This window comes from Canis lupus, chromosome 33 (genome assembly GCF_048164855.1).
Source record: "Canis lupus baileyi chromosome 33, mCanLup2.hap1, whole genome shotgun sequence".
Classification (NCBI taxonomy): domain Eukaryota; kingdom Metazoa; phylum Chordata; class Mammalia; order Carnivora; family Canidae; genus Canis; species Canis lupus.
This window is the reverse complement of record NC_132870.1, coordinates 34,972,509-34,991,193: the sequence shown is the minus strand read 5'-3', so window position 1 is coordinate 34,991,193 and position 18,685 is coordinate 34,972,509. Positions and strand designations below refer to the sequence as shown.

Genomic DNA, 18,685 nt, shown 5'->3' with positions numbered 1-18,685 from the left:
GTGGACATCCCAGTTTTGTTCCTGACTGTACAGGAAAGGCTCTAAGTTTTCCTCATGGAGAATGGTATCAGCCTTTTTGTGTATGCCTTTTATGATATTGAGGTATTTTCCCTCTATACCCACTTTGTTGAGGGTTTTTATCAGGAATTGATACTATACTTTGTCAAATGCTTTTTCTGCATCTATTGAGAAGATCATATGGTTCTTATCCTTTCTATATTTAATGTGGTATATCATGTAGATTGATTAACAAATATTGAACTATCAACCACCCTGACAACCCAGAAGTAAAACCCACTTGATCATGGTGAATGATTCTACTAATGTACTTTTAGATTTGATTTGCTACTATTTTGTTAATAATTTTTGCATCCATATTCTTCAGGGATATTGACTTATAATTCTCCTTTTTAGTGGGGTCCATCTAGTTTTTGAATCAAGATAATACTGGCCTCCTAGAATGAGTTTGGAGGTTTTCCTTACATTTTTATTTTTTAGAACAGCTTGAGAAGAATACTTATTAACACTTCTTTAAATGTCTGGTAGATTTCCCCTGGGAAGCCATCCAGCCCTGGACTTTTGTTGGTTGGGAGATATTGGATTACTGATTCAATTTCTTTCCAGGTCGTGGGTCTGTTCAAATATTCTATTTCTTCCTATTTCAAGTTTGGTAGCTTATGTTTCTAGGAATTTATCAATTTCTTTCAGATTGCCTAATTTGTTGGCATATAATTTTTCATAGTATTATCTTATAATTGTTTGTATTTCTTTAGTGTTGGTTGTGATCTCTCCTCCTTCATTTGTGATTTTATTTATTTGTGTCCCTTCTTTCTTTTTGGTAAGTCTGGCTAGTGGTTTATCAATTTTATTAATTCTTTCAAAGAATCAATTCCTGGTTTCATTGATGTGTTCTATCATTTTTTGTTTGTTTGTTTGTTTCCATATCACTTATTTCTGCTCTAATCTTTATTATTTCCCTTCTTTTAATGGCTGTAAGCTTAATTTGCTGTTCCTTTTCTAGCTTCTTTAGGTGTAAGGTTAGGCCATGTATTTGAGACTTCTATTATCTTGATGTAGTTCTGCATTGTTAAATAATTCTTGCTTATGACCCCTTTTGCTGTCTCAAAGGTTTTGGAAAGTCATGTTTTCATTTTCATTTGTTTACATGTATTTTTCTATTTCTTCTTCAATTTTCTGCTTGACCCACTCATTCTTTAGTAGGATGTTCTTTAAACTCCATGTATTTGTGGTTTTACCAAATTTTTCTTATGGTTGATTTCAAGTTTCATAGTGCTGTGGTCAGAAAATAAGCATGCTATAATCTCAATCTTTTTGTACTTGTTGAAGCCTGATTTGTGACCTAGTATGTGATCTATTTTAAAGAATGTTCCACGTGCACTTGAAAAGAATGTGTATTCTGTTTCGTTAGGCTGAAATGTTCTGACCAAATCTGTTAAGTCCATCTGGTCCAGTGTGTCATTCAAAGCAACTGTTTCCTTGTTGAATGTTTACTTAGATGATCTGTCTATTGATGTATGTGGGGTGTTAAAATCCCCTACTACTATTGTATTTTTTAAATTTGATTTTAATTTTTTAAGATTTCATCTACTTGCCAAAAAAAGAAAAAGAGAGACAGAGAGAGAGAACACAAGTGGGGCATAGGGAGAGCAGAGGAAGAGGGAGAAGCAGGCTCTGAGCTGAGATTAGAGCCCAATCTGGGCTGGATCCCAGGACACTGAGATCATGACCTAAATAGAAGGTAGCTGCTTAACCAACTGAGCCACCCAGGTGCTCCTATTACTGTATTATTGTCAATGAGTTCCTTTATGTTTTTTATTGATTGTTTTATATATTTGGGTGCTCCCAAGTTGGAAGTGTAAATATTTATAATTGTTAGATCTTTTTGTTGGATAATCCCCTTTATTACGTTATATTACCATTTCATCACTTGTTACAGTCTTTAGTTTAAAACCTAATTTGTCTGGGGGCACCTAGGTGGCTCAGTTGGTTAAGCATAGGTCTTTAGCTCAGGTCATGGTCTCAGGGTCCTAGGATTGAGTCCTGCACTGGGCTCCCTGCTCAATGGGGAATCTGCTTTTCCCTCCCTCTACTTGTTCTTTCTCTGTCTTTCAAATAAACAAATAAATAAATAAAATCTTTAAAAAAATAAAAAATCTACCTTTTCTTTTTTTAATTTATTTTTATTTCTTTATGATAGACATAGAGAGAGAGAGAAGCAGAGACACAGGCAGAGGAGAGGGAAAAGCAGGCTCCATGCCGGGAACCCAATGCGGGACTCGATCCCAGGACTCCAGGATAGTGCCCTGGCCCAAAGGCAGGCACGAAACTGCTGAGCCACCCAGGGATCCCCCAAAATCTACCTTTTCTAATAAGAGTATTGCTCCTCCAACTTTGACATACATTTCAAGATAAAACGTTCTCCATCCTCTCACTTTCAATCTTCAGTAGTCTTTAGATTTAAAATGACTCTGTTCTGGCAACATATAGATGAGTCTTTTTTTTTTTTTTTAAATCTTCTTGCACCGTATGTTTTCTGATTTGAGCATTACTATATGCTCATTTACATTCAGAGTAATTATTGACTGATATGAATGTAGTGTCATTGTATTACTTGCTTTGTCATTGTTTCTAGAGATTTTCTCTGTTTCTTTCTAGACTTTATCATTTTTGGTCTTTCTTTCCCCCTGGAAGAGCCTGGAAGAGTCCCCTTTAATAATTCTTGGAGGGCTGGTTTAGTGATCACAAACTTCTTTAGTTTTTATTTGTCTGGGAAACTCTCTCTCCTATATTCTAAATAACAACTTGCTGGATAAAGTATTATTGGTTTCATATTTTTCACATTCAGCACATTGAATATATCATGCCACTTTCTTCTGATCTGTCAAATTTCTATGGAGACATCTGCTACTAACCTTATTTGTCTTTCCTTGTAAATTAGGGAGTTCTTTTGTCTTGCTGATGTTAGGATTTTTTCTTTGTCTCTATATTTTGCAAATTTAACTGTGATATGTTTTGGTGTTGGCCTATTTTGTTGATTTTGATGGGAGGAAAATGGTAGAGTATCTGTGGTATGGAAAATGGTATCTGTGGAGCCAGATACCTAGTCCACAGAGAGGGGAGTTCATACCCACCAGTGTCTTGGAAGGCCCCTCCCCCCCAGAAGAGCCAACAGTCTCTCCTCATGTGTCCCAGGCATCCCTCAGTTTACTGCTTTCACTCTGTCTTTTTTCAGGCCATCTGCCCATTCAGCAGCACAGTGCACATTTAGGGTCTATCCCAGGCAGGCCAGCTAAGTTCAAAGACTCCAAAAACTTTCAGGAACTAGCATGGTGGGTACCCACACTGGTCACCTGGGGGAGATGCAGGGGAGGGAAATGGCACCCACCTGCACTGCCCTCAGGGCTTTATACCAGCCATACTGCAGACCTGTAAATCTCTAGTCTTTGAGCCCCACTGGTTATAGAAACTCATGAAAATCAGCCCCTCTCATTTATCCCAACCAATGGCTTTGGGGAAATGTTTTCCTTGTTCCATCTCTTATGCATTCCCCTCTCTCAATCTATCTCTCTTTCTCTATTCTCTCTGTGATCAGGGCTCCTTGCCTTCTGAAGCACATGTAATCTGTTTCTTCCCCAAACCAGGTCTCCACACCTTCTACCTCCTGTGGTCTTTCTCTCTATCTAGTGTTCTGTCAGTCTTCAGATCAATTTCTTGGGTATTCAGAATGATTTGATATTTATCTAGCTATGTTTGAGGGATGAGGCAAACCCAGAGTCCTCCTACTACTCAGCCATCTTAGCTCCTCCCCAAAAAAGTTTATCTTTTTATCCATTATTATTTTGGCTTAATCTGTTAAATGCAACCAAACCTAACTTTAACTAACATAAACCTCTTTTTAAAAAAGGTTTTTAATACTAGAAATCAACTGATTGTTAAGTATCAGTACTCCATGATCAAGTAGGGTTGATCCCAAGAATAGATGGAAAGTATCACATATGAATATCCATCAATATGTGGGCCTTTATTTATACAGTTTGTGATCTGCCCAGTTTGCCTGAGCCCATGGGGCTTCTTGAGATGCTGGACTTGCAATGCTAAAGTTAGGATAGTTCTGTGCCGAATAGTATGCTTGGTTTTGTCCATTTAGTGTGTATAATGTATGAAAGGACAAAATAGGTGATCAATTTAATATATTTAGAAACAACACTTAACAGAATAAAACACTCCTTCTTAATTAAAAATAAATGCTCAGTTTCTCTTCTGGTTGTGGCAGATTAGTTTGTTTTAGAGCTATACACTTATTGATAATAAATAGAGAAGCTAAGAAAGAAATGAACAAAATGAAACAAACAAAAAAAACGAATTGAATGCCTTCGAGTTACCAAGTCACAAATAACTTGCAATGCAAGATGAGAGAGCAAAGGAAATTCTGAAGCAGTGAGTCATTTGGGGTTTCTTGCCTGCTGGAGGCATTAACAAAGAGTCCAGAAGCACATCCACACTTATATAGACATTTGATTTATTGCTATAGTGGCTCTGCTGAGAAATAAGGAAAGGAAGGTTTAGTAGACCACATAGCATTATTAAAAACAAACAAATAAGCAAACAAATAAAAAAATCTGGACCCCATCTTACACAATACATAAAAATCAATCCTTACTAGATTTAGGTCTAAATTTAAATTTAAAATTATGAAGCTTCTTGAAGATAACATTGTAGACCTTTAGTTAAATAGACATTCCTAAATCACAAGATTAAAAATATTAATAATAAAGGTAGAAATACAGTTTTCATTAATTGAAAGATACTATTAATAGAATAAAAATGCAAGCTGTGAGTGGGAGAAAATATTTTGAATACATAAAACTGACAAAAATGTATGTTCCCCTCAAAACAACTAAGAATGTTAATACAACTAGATAAAAAGGCATACAAATGAATGGACACATCACAGAAATATACTAATTGATGACAAATATTCAAAGAGATGTTCAAATCCATTAATCATCAATGAAATGAAAATTAAAGCCACAATAAGATGTCACTATCCATCAGAAAAATTTCTCAAATTAAAAAAAAATGTAAAAAAAAATGTGATAAGTGTTAAGAAGGACATTGAATAAGAGAAGAGTAATTTAGTAAAATCATTTTGAAGAATTCCTTTTATGTTACATCATACGCTAGGAAACAATAATTATTTTTTTTCATCTAAATGCCCATTAAACAATTAAAATGTGCATTTAAGGACATGGACAGGCATATTAACCTAAAATAGTTCATTCAAAACACTATTTTAATTTTTTCCATGTTTCTTTACAATCTTGATCCATATATCTCAATTTTTAAATATTTAAAACTACGAGATAAATACATTCCCCTAACCTCATCAATGTCTTTCAAACATGTTAAAATTCAAAATACACTTATTTTAGACACAGATATACTTCCAAGTTTAGTTAAACGGGACTTGATTTTTCTGGATTTATAAATACCTGTTTGAATTGAATGTTATAAATTTGGCAATTTATAGACTGAATTAAAGTATAATTATGATAAGTAAATCACATAATTGTAACTATTTTTACTGGAATTTGTTGATAAAAATCCTCATACTTCAAAAGGAATGTGACATTTCCTCACTTACTGTTTTTTGTTAATTTAGTTGAAATTATGTTTATAATTCATTAAAATGAAACGAGATGCCAGCTTGGAAATATGCTTATGAAAAGTTTATTCTTCTTTCACTTGATCATTTATATTTAATGTCTAACTGAAATACACTTTGTGTGATTCCAATTATTTATCTTGGAAAGAACTATAGAAACACATAATTTTTAATAAAGCCCTAAAAAGTATCTTGTGATTGAATTAGTATTCACTTAAATATGCTAAAATTTATAAATCTGGATATCTCTTAAGGGAAAAAAAAAGCTTATCATCACCTCATACTTATGCCATTTATTTAAGAAATCTATGTATTATTATCAATTCTTGCCATGCCTTTTCAAAAGTCATGTAAATGCCTGTTACAGCAGTATTTAATAATAAAACTACAAAAATAACAATTCAAAGTACAGTTTTCACAACTAAATCTCCCATTCCTGAAAATAGATAAATAATATTTAATAAAGATACTAGTACCTACATATTACCTTCTATTCTGGTTCTAAGTTTTCAAAGTTCTTATGCTTCTACCATTCCTCAAATCCTTCAATTAAGATTCTGGTATTTTTGTGCATCTACCCTTATCTGATCCTTTCAAGCAAGCTAATTTTCTTCAATTATTCCATAAATGTTTGCATTAAAAATGTTTATTATCTTTTATTGGTAACTCTCTTTGGTTGATTCTCAAGTATCTTAACTAAATCATTTTAGAAAATTCAGATTTTTGCATGGAGATACTTGACAAAGTATTCAACACTTCAATATCCATTTTATTTTGTAATTAAGCAAATTATAGTAAATTTATCTCTAAAGGAAAGTGAGGAGGACTTCAGATTTTAACTCCAATATATAAAGAACTGGAAAGTTATCACTCCTTGTACAACAAAAAGATAGACAAACTGAAATCAGTGACTTTTCTTGGATCCAAAAAGGGCAAGTTACTGATCCAATATCTAGAAATTAAGAGGTGCAGCCAGAGAAATAGGGAAACTTAAATCTGCTTTCCTGGAACAAAAGTGGTTGTAGGAATAAACTAGGAGGAACACTTAATGGTTATTTTGATAAATTAGTGGAGATTGAGTGTGGAGTAGCATGAGATTGGTAAGCTCTCAGAAGCTACCATATCTTCATGGGCTTTCACTGCAGGAATCTTCCATCACTTTCTGTCCCCTCAAGTCTCTGATTTCCATGTGAAGATCCGACAAAGATTACCTCTTGGCTCTGGGAGTAACCAATCTAATATACTGCCAGAGCCTTCTCAGTAATAATGGCCTACTCTTCAAGGAAAATAACTGTACTAGAGTACAGTTTTAAAACTTTACCCCAGGTGAGAGAAAAGAATTCATTTATACTCCAGTAACCTCCAGCCTGTCTGTAGCACTTAAGTGGAAAATGCTATGCTAAATAAAACATGGTCAATAGGGGCCAAAGCCAAAAACAATAATAACAACAACAACAACAAAAACAACAACAACAAACCCATCAAACAAACAAACAAACAGCAGATTGGGAGCACCAGAGCCAGAGAAAGGACCAAAAGCTGTACCACTGAAAAAAACACTAATGAAGTACACAGCCTTGAGATATAAGCCTTTGAAAAGACTAAGATTTGGTTAAAGGATTATAGAATACTACCTCTACCCAACTTCCTGTCATCATACAGAGTTCCAATATAGTAACAGTGGGTTACAGATGGAAGAGCTTGAAGATACAGACTATCTCTGAGGAAGGGTCTTCAGGGAAGTTTAAAGACAAGAGGGGAGACAAAATCAAAGACACAAAAAGAATTTGAAGCATCTGATACCTAGCTAAACAAACATTAAACATAAACCCAACTATTATCCAGAATAACAAAGATCTGTACTATAAAGATCTACTTAATTCATCTCCTGTTATTCATTACAAAATGTCTGACATCCAACAAAAAAATTGTGAGGTATATTAAAATGCAAAAAATTACATGATCTGAAGTGGTAAAGGAATCATAATAAAATTCATATATGACACAAGTATTATAATTATCTGACAGGGTGTTTAGGGTATTTAAAATAACTATGATTCACAACTTAAGAGCCCAAATATGCAAAGTAGACAGCATCAAAAAATATATGGGTAATGGAAACAGAATGAAATTCTAAGAAATAATCAAAAGGAAATGATAAAAATTGAACACACAGAAATATATATATATATATATATATATATATATATATATATATATATATATATAAAGAATACATTTAAAGGCTCATCAGTACTCAACAAAGCTCAGGGGGAAAAAGTGTGAATTGAATATATGTCAATGGAAATTTTCCACACTGAAAGTCAAAAGAAAAAAGAATGAAGAAAAATTAAAATTGAATATCCTATTATGTTAGACAATATCAAAAGCTATAACATATGTGAAATCAGAATACCAGAGAAGAAAAAAAATGGAGAAAAATAAATATTTGAAGTAACAATGGCCAAGAAATTTCCAGAATACATAGTCATCACATTACATATTCAAGAAGTTCAGAGCACCAAGCAAGACATAGATTTTTTTAATTGAAAAAGAAAAAGAAAGGATGAGTATACTAACCCTTAGACATATCAAATTCAAATTGCAGAGAAAATCTTAAAGAATCAATCTAGAGAGGTAGAAAACACTTTATAGAAGAGCAAGATAACAATTACAGGAGATTTAATGTCTAAAACCATTCATGCTAGAAGAGAGTGGAGTGAAATATTCAAAGTATTGAAAGAACAAAACTACCAACTTAGATTTCTATATCCAATGAAATTATCCTTCAGTAGTACAGGAAAGAAAAAAGATATTCTTAGGCAAACAAACACAGAGGAATTTATCATTAGCAGACCTTTCCTGAAATAGAGGATAAAAATATTCTTCAGGTAAGAGGAAATTTATTTAGGTCAGAATTCATATCTACATAAAAAAAAGATCAGAATAGGAATAATGAAGATATTCTGTTTTATTTCTTATTCTTACTTGATCTAAAATATAACTCTTTGCTTAAAGTAATAAAATAAAAATGTATGGGTTAATTAGAGCATATGGGTAAGTGTAATACAGCAATATCACAAGTAACAGGAGAGAGAACTGGGACACTGTTATAAAGTGCCAGTACTACATATGAAGTGGTAGAGTGCTACTTGATGGTAGATTTAGTCTAAAAAAAAATGCATATTGTAAATTCTGAATAATTAGTATTTTTTAAATTAAAATATAGTTAATACACAATGTTATTAGTTTCAGGTGTACAATATAGTGATTTAACAAGTGTATTTGATATGCCAGCCTCACTTCAAGTGTAGCTGTAATCCATCACCATTCAGAGCTATTACAATACCATTGTCTATCTTCCCTATGCTTTATAACTAAAAGCTTTTTTAAAGTATAATTTCTATGCTAAGAGAAAAGATAGAATGAAATCATATAAATGCTCAAATAGAATTGGAAAAGGCAGAAAAAGGGAGGGTGAAACAAAGACCAAATATAACGAATAGATGACAATTAGGAATATAGTAGATATTAATACAAAAACATAAATAATCACTTTAAATGTGGATGTATAAATATACAAATTAAAAGATCCTGAAAGATTGGGTTATTATTATTTTTTTTAATATAAAGACCAGTATAGGTTGCAAGTGATGTAATTAAAGAAAGATGTATCATGAAAACACTGATTAAAGGAGGGTTGAAGTAGCTATATTAGTTTTAGGTGAAACAAACTTCAGAACAAGAAATTTATGAGTAATAATGTGGGCATTACAAAATTATAATAGGGGCAATTCTCCAACAAGACATTAGCCATCTCAAATGTGTATATACTTAAAATGTATCAGAATACATGAGGTAAGAACTGCAAAGAGAAATAGACAAATCCATTATCAATGTTGTAGACTGGAAATACATTCTGTTGATAATTCATTAATCTAGCAAGCAGAAAATCAGTAAGAATGTAGATGACCTGAACAGCACAATAAATCAACTTGATTTAATTGACATGTACAGAAAACTTTAACAACAGGCAAATAAATGTGATTTTCCAACTTATATGAAATATTCACCAAGATAGCTGTATTCTGGGCTGTAAAACAGCAAATTAAAAAAAATAGAATTATACAAATATGTCCTCATAACATAATTAGGATAGAAATCAATAGGAAAAATATAACTAAAAAATTCCAAATTCTTGGACATTATACACTATCCTTCTAATAACTTACAGACTTTTTTAAGGTCTCAGTATAAATTCTTTTTAAAAATCTTAAACTAAATTAATACAAAAATACAATTTATCAAGACTTAAATTTTGTGCAGCAAAAGCACCATTTGAGGGAAATGTATAGCATGAATGCATATATTAGAAAATAATGCAGGTCTAAAATCAATATAACTAATCTTCCACCTTAGAAAACTAGAAAAACAAGATCAAATTCAGCTTTAAAACAAGCAGAATAATAAAAGAGAGAGAGAGAGAGAGAAGAAAAATAAATTTTAAATAGGAAAACAATAGATAAAAATCAATAAAATCAGCATCTGGACCCCTGAAAAACTTAACAAAACTGATGAACCTCTAGCCAGGCTAACCATGTAAAAAAAGGGAAGACACCAACTACTAATACCAGAAAAGAAAGATCTAGGACACTGATAATATCAAATGTTGGCACGTATGTGGAGCAACAGGAACTCTCATTCACTACTGGTATGAATACAAAATGGTAAGGCAACCATGGGAAACAGTTTTGCAGTTTCTTACAAAACTAAACATACTCTTAATGTATGATCCAGTTAATAGTGCTCCCTAATATTTACCCAGACAAGTTGAAAATGTATTTCTACACAAATACCTGCACATGGATTTTTTTTTTTTTTTTTTTTTTGAAGATTGTATTTATTTTTTCGTGAGAGGGACAGAGAGGCAGAAACATAGGCAGAGGGAGAAGCAGGCTCCTTGCAGAACTCAATGCAGGACTCAATCCCCCTACCTGGGATCATTTCCCTCAACCAAAGGCAGAGGCTCAACCTCTGAGCCACCCAACCATCCCTGCACATGGATGTTTATAAAAGTTTCATTCATAATTGCTAAAACCTGACAGCAACAAAGATTAGGTGAATGGATAAACTATGATGCATCTAGATAATGGAATATTAGTGCTACAAATAAATGAGCTATCAAGTCAAGAAAAGACATTAAGGAGACTTGAATGCATATTACTAAGTGAACAAAGCCAAACTGAAAAGCTATGTACTGTATGATTGCAACCATATGACATTCTAGAAAAGACAAAACCATAGAGACCATAAAGAGATCAGTGGTTTCCAGGGTGGGAAAGGGAGATAAATAGGCAGAGCACATGGGACTTTCTGGGCAGTAAAAATAAAATTGACCTTTGGGGATCCCTGGGTGGCCCAGCGGTTTGGCACCTGCCTTTGGCCCAGGGTGCGATCCTGGAGACCTGGGATCGAATCCCACTTCGGGCTCCCAGTGCATGGAGCTTGCTTCTCCCTCTGCCTGTGTCTCTGTCTCTGTCTCTCTCTCTCTCTGTGTGACTATCATAAATAAATTTAAAAAATTAAAAAAAAATAAAAAATAAAAATAAAATTGACCTTCGTATGACACAGGGGTTAGGGGCTCTACTATATGCAGTTGAAAATCCACAAATAACTTTTGACTCCCTTAAAATTTAACTATTAGTAGCCCACTGTTGACCAGAAATCTCAGGAAAACAAAGAGTTAATTAACACATATTGTGCATATGTATTATATGCTATATTCTTTCAATAAACTAAGCTAGAGAAAAGAAAATACTAGGAAAATTATAATGAAAAGAAAATGCATTTATAGTATTGTACCATAAATTCTGCATATAAGTAGACCCACAAACCTGAGTTGTATCAAGGGTCAACTATACTTGATATATAATATTATAATTATAGATATATGTCATTAGTCATTTGTCAAAACCCATAGAATATATAATAATCAAGAGTGAAACCCTAAGGTAAATTATGGACTTTGGGATTATGATGTGTCAATGTAGATTCATCTTGTATATAAAAAAAATATCATTCCTGTAAGTGATGTTAATGATGGGGGAGGCTATGGGTGTAGAGGTGTTGAGGGTATATGGAAAATCTCCTCTACCTTCCTTTCAACTTCATTGTAAACCTAAAACTACTCTAAAAAAAATAAAGTTTTAAAAAATGAGAAGAAAGAGAGGCATTATTGCTACTGATCTTATGGGCACTAAAAGGATTATAAGAGGATACTATAAACAATGCAATACCTGTAGCTCAGTAACTTAGATAAAATGGAGACATTTTTTGAAAGACACAAACTACTAAACTCATAAAAAATAAATTTAAATAGGCCTATACCTACTAAAGAAAATGAAGGAGTATTTAAAAGCTTTCTTTTAAAAGAAAGTACCAGGTACAGATAGAGGACTTTGTTGGTAAAATTTTCCAAACATTTAAGGAATAAATAATACCAAGTTTCCAAAATCTCTTAGAGCAGAGATTTATTGCCTAACTTATTCTATGAAGTCAGCAATGTCCTAATACCAAAACCATGATATGGCATAAAAAGAAAAAAACTACAGGCAATTATGTCATGAGCTTAGATGCAACAATCCTCAAAAAACATTAGTAAACTGATTCCACTGATGTTATAAAGAATTATATACTAGGATCAATTAGGATATATTCCAGATATATGAGGCTAATTAAGCATTAAAATGTTAATCAATGTAATCTACAATATAACTAGGCTAGAAAAGTAAAATCATATGGTCATATTAATCAGTAAAACACAATCTAACCTTCATTTAAGACATGCATACTCAACAAAGTATGAATATGGAGAATGTTCTGAAATGATAATGTTTACCAAAACCCCACAGCTAACATCATCATTACTTTATATCTGAAAGATAGAATTCTTTTATTCTAAGATTAGAAATAAGGCAAGGTAAGGATATCTATTCCTATTGACATTGTAATGTATGTCCCAGCTAGTACAAAATTAGAAGGAAGGAAGGAAGGAAGGAAGGAAGGAAGGAAGGAAGGAAGGACAGGAGGAAGCAGACTGAAGGAAACAGGGAAAGAAAAGGTATAAATGTGGGGAATATATAAAACTGAGGCAACAACATAAAAATCCTGAAACTATAAAGTTCATATAAGTAAAATAAATCAGAACAGAGAAAATAAAACATAGATGACAACAACATAAAAATCCTGAAACTATAAAGTTAATATAAGTAAAATAAATCAGAACAGAGAACAATAGATAATGTATGATCTCACTTATATGTGGAATATAAACAAAAGAAACAAAAACAAACAACTAAAGGAATAGATACAGAGAACAGATGTGCTTGCAGAGGTGAAGTGTAGGGGTAGGGAAAATGGGTGAAGAAAAAGAAATGAAAATATTAAGATCAGATGATACATGGTCACTATACAAAGGTCAATTGTATTACTACATGACAACAATGAATAATTGAATTTGAAATTGAAAAGTCAACACCAATCAAAATACACTAAAGAAGAACTTCCAAATAAATCTACCAAAATACATATAAGATTTGTATGTAGAAAACAGCAAAATATTCACAAAAGAACTCATGATCTAAATAAATGGAAAGCTATTTTGTTTATGGATTTATCTCAATATTGATAAGATATAAAGATACAAATATAAAAATATAAAATATAAATTCTACCCAATTTGATCTACAGATTTAATGCATTTCTAATCAAAATCCCAAAAAGTCACTTGTAGGGGCACCTCGGTGGTTCATTTGGTTAAGTGTCTACCTTTGGCTCATGTCATGATCCTGAGGTCCTGGGATGGAGCCCCTTCTGGGGTTCCTTGCTCAGGGAGGGGCCTGATTTTCCCTCTCCCTCTGCCCCTCTCCCTGCTCATGCAGGCTCTCTGTCTCTCAAATAAATAAATAAAATCTTTTAAAAAAGATTAAATATTTAAAGATTTAAATATTCTACATAATTAAAAGAATATTTAAAGAATATTTAAAGATTTAAATATTCTACATAATTAAAAAAGTCATTTGTAGTGACAAATTTATGCTGGAAGTTAATGCAAGCAAATTAAAAACAATAATTTAGGGGGTACCTGGGTGGCTCAGTGGTTGAGCATCTGCCTTCAACTCAGGTTGTGATTCTGGGGTCCTGGGATTGAGTTCCACATCAGGCTCCCTGCAGGGAACTGCTTCCTGTCTCTGTCTCTGTGTCTGTCATGAATAAATAAATAAAATCTTTAAAAAAATAATAACAGGCAATTGGGAAATCCCAGGTTGGCATGCAGACAGTGACAAGGAAACCTAATTGTATTACAAATGAATGAAAGAACATCACTGAAGGGTCTGAGAGAAAAAAAAAAATGCTGACAGAAGTAATTTTGAAAATGTGTGAGGAATCCAGTTGCTAAAATTGTTTCCTGTAAGGATATGTGTTAGCAATTCTAAAACCATTATACATGTATACAGGAATTGAACAAATAAATAAATGGAAGACAGATGGTGGGAGCCAGATTCTTCATGGTTAGAATGGAGTTTAGACAAGCCAGAGATGAAGGCTAGAATTAACCATAGTGTAATGGTTCAGAGTTGAAGCCAATAGTATGAACTCATGTTAAGCTTAATGTAGAACTAACAGTAGTGTGTGTAAATATATGACAAACACACACATTCACACATACACATACATATATACATGAATATAAGTATAGATATATGTACATGCACAGGATAGCATACACATACCATGTATTTCCTTGCTCTGTCAACTGAGAGGGCCTAAAAACAACAACACACTTGTAGCAATTAACACACATAGTGCCTACTGGTTTCTAATATCAATTTCCAATAAGAATAACCAGATCTTCTTAAAGAAATGACTAATTCTAGGATTAAGGGACAGAATATTAATGAGGATTCCAAAGTATCTTATAGTATTAGAAAGCAAGAAAGTGCTAAAATAAGCAAACAAACAATAATGGGCATCTGTCAAAATGATATGGGAGCCAACTAAAAAATTCCCAATGACCAAAGACAAAAGAATATGAGTATAAAAGTATATTCATTAGTCCATAAAGGTATAAAAATGATTGAATAAATAATAAATAGAGAAGAGACAATTCTCCTGTGCAGAAATATTCTACATAATTTATATAGATGCATTGCCCTCAAAAAGGTACAACATAACTACCCACTCCTCGAGTATCCTTCAGTGATGCATACACAGATTGACTTATTTTAATTGGGGATATATGGAAAGGGGAGAAAAAACAATAACTTTACAGTAGAGAAACATGACAACCACTACCTTGGCTAAATGATCAAAGTCAACCTCAGCAGTAATATGTCATGTTGATACTGTGAATCCTTGATATGATATGATAAGAATGGAATCTTACGTTTGTGGTCTTCTTTCTTCTAGCCTAATTATTAAGAAAAAACATTAGGCAAATCCTAATTAAGAGACATTCTACAAAAGACCCAAATGGTACTACCCAAAATTCTCAGGATCCTCAAAGCAAGGAATTGTGAAAAAAACTCTCTTAACCAAGGGGTATCTAAGGAGACATGACAACTACATATAATATGGTGTCCTGGATAGAGTTCTGGAATACAGAAAGGAGATTAAGTAAAATGTCAGGAATTCCAAATAAAGTATGGACATCAGGTAATAATGTATCAATATTGGTACATTCATTATAACAAATAAAACATACTATGATAATAATGGGGGCACCTGGGCACAGGGCACACAGGAATTCTTTTACTGTCTTCAGAACTTTTCTGTAAATCTAAAACTACTTTATAATAGAAAATATATATATTTAGAAAAATGATGTGATTTGAGAAAATAATCAGTTACTACTTCTTTCATTTATTTATTTTTGTTTTGGCTGTGGACTTAGCAATATATTGGAAAGTTATGTATTTTCCCCTTTGTCCATCAAAAAATGGGACAACCAAAGATGTTTGTTCTGAATTTTGGGCTCCATTAGCAAAGAGGAGTGTTTATCAGGTTATGCTGTTTCAGGTGAGTTCCTTAATCATAAGGAACATTAAACTGTGCTCTGGAAAACAGACCACCTTTGCCTATATCTAATATGAAACAAAACAAAACAAATGAAATGAAATAAATAAAATAAAAACTATCTATGGCAGTGGGCAAATTTTTAGCTTTTGGAGTTACAGTCTATTCATATTTGAACTTTAGAACTTGATGCCTACATAACACTGGTTAAGTTAGTAAACTCTGAATATTAGTCTCTTTATCTGTAAAATCTAGACAATAATCATACCTTTCTAATAGTCCTTCATGACATAAACTATTTAAATTATTTAGTTTATTACTTGGTATATAAAATGTGCTTAATAAATGTGAGTCATTATTAATACATTATTAATATTACCTCTCCTTTCACAGACTTTAGCCTCTTCTAGTGTTTAACCACTGTTAAAAATATGGCACACATTCTGTCAAGATTTTTTTTAAAGATTTTATTTATTTATTCATGAGAGAAACAGAAAGAGAGAGAGAGGCAGAGTCACAGACAGAGGGAGAAGCAGGCTCCATGCAGGGAGCCCGACCTGGGACTCAATCCTGGGTCTCCAGGATCAGGCCCTGGGCTGAAGGCAGTGCTAAACCGCTGAGCCACCTGTGCTGCCCTGTCAAGAATTTTTTTTATGAATTTTATGTATATATACAGATTTGTGTGTGAATGTATTTATACACACACGTATGCACAAATACTTTTATTTTCCATTTGATTTTTTGACACCATGCTTTGCCTTACTTGCTTAAGTTTATGACTAAAATCCTTTGTCTACACTTTCATGCAGCACCTTACTTCATGATATGGATTATCTATAATTTCTAAGTATCTCAGATGGACATGTAGATTGTTTTCATTTTTAATCCTGCAAGTGATGGTGTCTTATGTATTTGTGCATAGCATCAATAATAATCATAAGATTTGCATAGTGCTCAATATGTGTCTGATACTATTATATTCACTCATTGAATAGTCACAGGGAAACACAGGGAGGGTAATTAACTTGCCCAAGTTTACACAGATGTTTCTTTTAACTTTATTTTAATGTCATGACCTACATTTGAGACTTCTAAACCTTCCTGAGTCTATTTGATAAATATTTTTATACAAAGGCATGCATTTGACTTTTCATATATATTATTATACACCTGCCCTCTTTTTCTTAATATCTGCCTCACATATATTTTTTCTGGTTCTCTATTCTTAGCTTTTCTGGGTCATTTCTTTGTTTTATATTCCTTACACAGAGTATATAGTTGGATTGTGTTGGCTTAGTTATTTTATTTTTTAACTTTTCTTACAGTCTCAGAATGTAATATGAAAGTATATCCAGTTTGCACATATCTTTGAAATTATTTTTGATGTCTATTTTTCTCTTATTTTTCTCACATTATTTTTCCACTCCCTATCATACTTACTCTTTGAATTGTTCAAGATGTTTTTTACTCAGTCTTTATTCCTATTATTTGAGTTATACATTAAGAACTATTTAAGTTTATATTCTTTTTCAATACTTTGAATTAATAACTATAAACTATAGCATTCTTGTACTCCACATCCCCCTACTCTACCACCTACTTCTTTGTCATAAACAAGAATATATAATTATTTTGAATGTTCTGGTCTGTGGTACAATTGATATCTTAACTATATGTTTTGATTTTTTTCCATGATATTTTCTTACCATTATTTCTTATAAAATACATATTTCAATTTAGGTTTTTATCTGTTTCAAAATCCTACTCCTTTAAAAATTTTAACTTGATTTGCCTTTGAACCACTGATTCTAATTCCATTATGAACTAGCATTCAAGAGTGGGGGCAAAATAAAGATATAGAAGTAATAACCACTTGGATATGTCTGAGTACATAATAATTTTTTGTGTATTTTCTTTAGTAATATTTTAAAAATTTGTTTCCAGTTTTATCTATTCTTTTGAGCTTTGTTTGTTTTACTTTTTCAATATTATTTTGCTCTCTTTGGGATTTTGAGTTTGGAACTACTTTTTCCTAGTGTTGGCTCTTCCCAATTATATTGGCAACCCAGTGTCAAAACATAATCTACACTACTTATAATAATTCATAATAGTAATTATAATTATTATTTTGTCTTGATTTTTGTGGCTATATATATACATAAAATGCCTAACGTCTACTAATTATAAACATAGAGCGGATTTTACATAGGCAGGCACCTGTACAACTACCACTCAGATAAATATATTGAATATATTTTTAAAACCACAGATGTTTCCTACATGCTCCTTTCCTTATAGACTCTGTTGAAAAAAAAAAAAAACTATTCTGATTTTCATCAACAAACATTATTTTTGTCTCTTATGAACTGAATATAAACTGAATTATTAAATATGTTATATGCCTAGTTTCTTTCACTCAACAAAATGCCTGTGTGGTTATACATGTAGCAGTTGTCATTCTTTTTAGTTGTGTGTAGTGTTCTATGGAACATACCCACAATTTTTAATCCATTTTCTATTGGTAGAGTTAGAGGATAATCTCCATGTTGGTGGGATCCCAATCACAGAGAAGTAAATGCTGCCTAAGTGGTTTTGATATCACTGAGTAGGCATTAAGTTGCAGAGTGAAAAATAATTTTGGGGTGACAAGGCGGGAAATAAGAAGCTCAAACAAAATTGCAAGTCATTTCATCCTGGCATCACAATGCCTATTCAGAACCTCATACTGGAAAATTCCATGATGAAGGCAACTGGCAAAGGAGATTCGTTATTTGTAGACCTCCAGCTCCAATATTCTAAAGCACAGTACAGTGGGTTGGGTTTCAAGTTGAGACAGAAAAGTTTAATAACCAACACTGATGTCAGTAGCCCGCTTCTGGCCATTGGTGGGAAAACATAAGATGTGGGGTTGGAAAAGTTTGCCTC

The 18,685-nt window shown here is 32.6% G+C and overlaps 1 long non-coding RNA gene across 5 annotated transcripts in view; it reads right to left on the bottom strand.

Annotated features, from left to right (window-relative positions):
- The window catches only part of LOC140623627 (uncharacterized), a 57,568-nt gene extending 39,138 nt beyond the window's left edge, over positions 1 to 18,430 (bottom strand). For 4 of the 5 annotated variants that reach the window (XR_012023179.1, XR_012023181.1, XR_012023180.1 and 1 more), the window contains exons 1-2: positions 18,255 to 18,430; positions 13,830 to 13,947 (exon numbers count right to left, since the gene is read on the bottom strand). This is a non-coding gene — a long non-coding RNA (uncharacterized lncRNA). Of the gene's footprint in view, positions 1 to 4,409; positions 4,558 to 13,829; positions 13,948 to 18,254 lie in introns of those variants that run through there. The other variant, XR_012023183.1, reaches the window with a different exon arrangement.
- Positions 18,431 to 18,685: the final 255 nt, after the last annotated feature.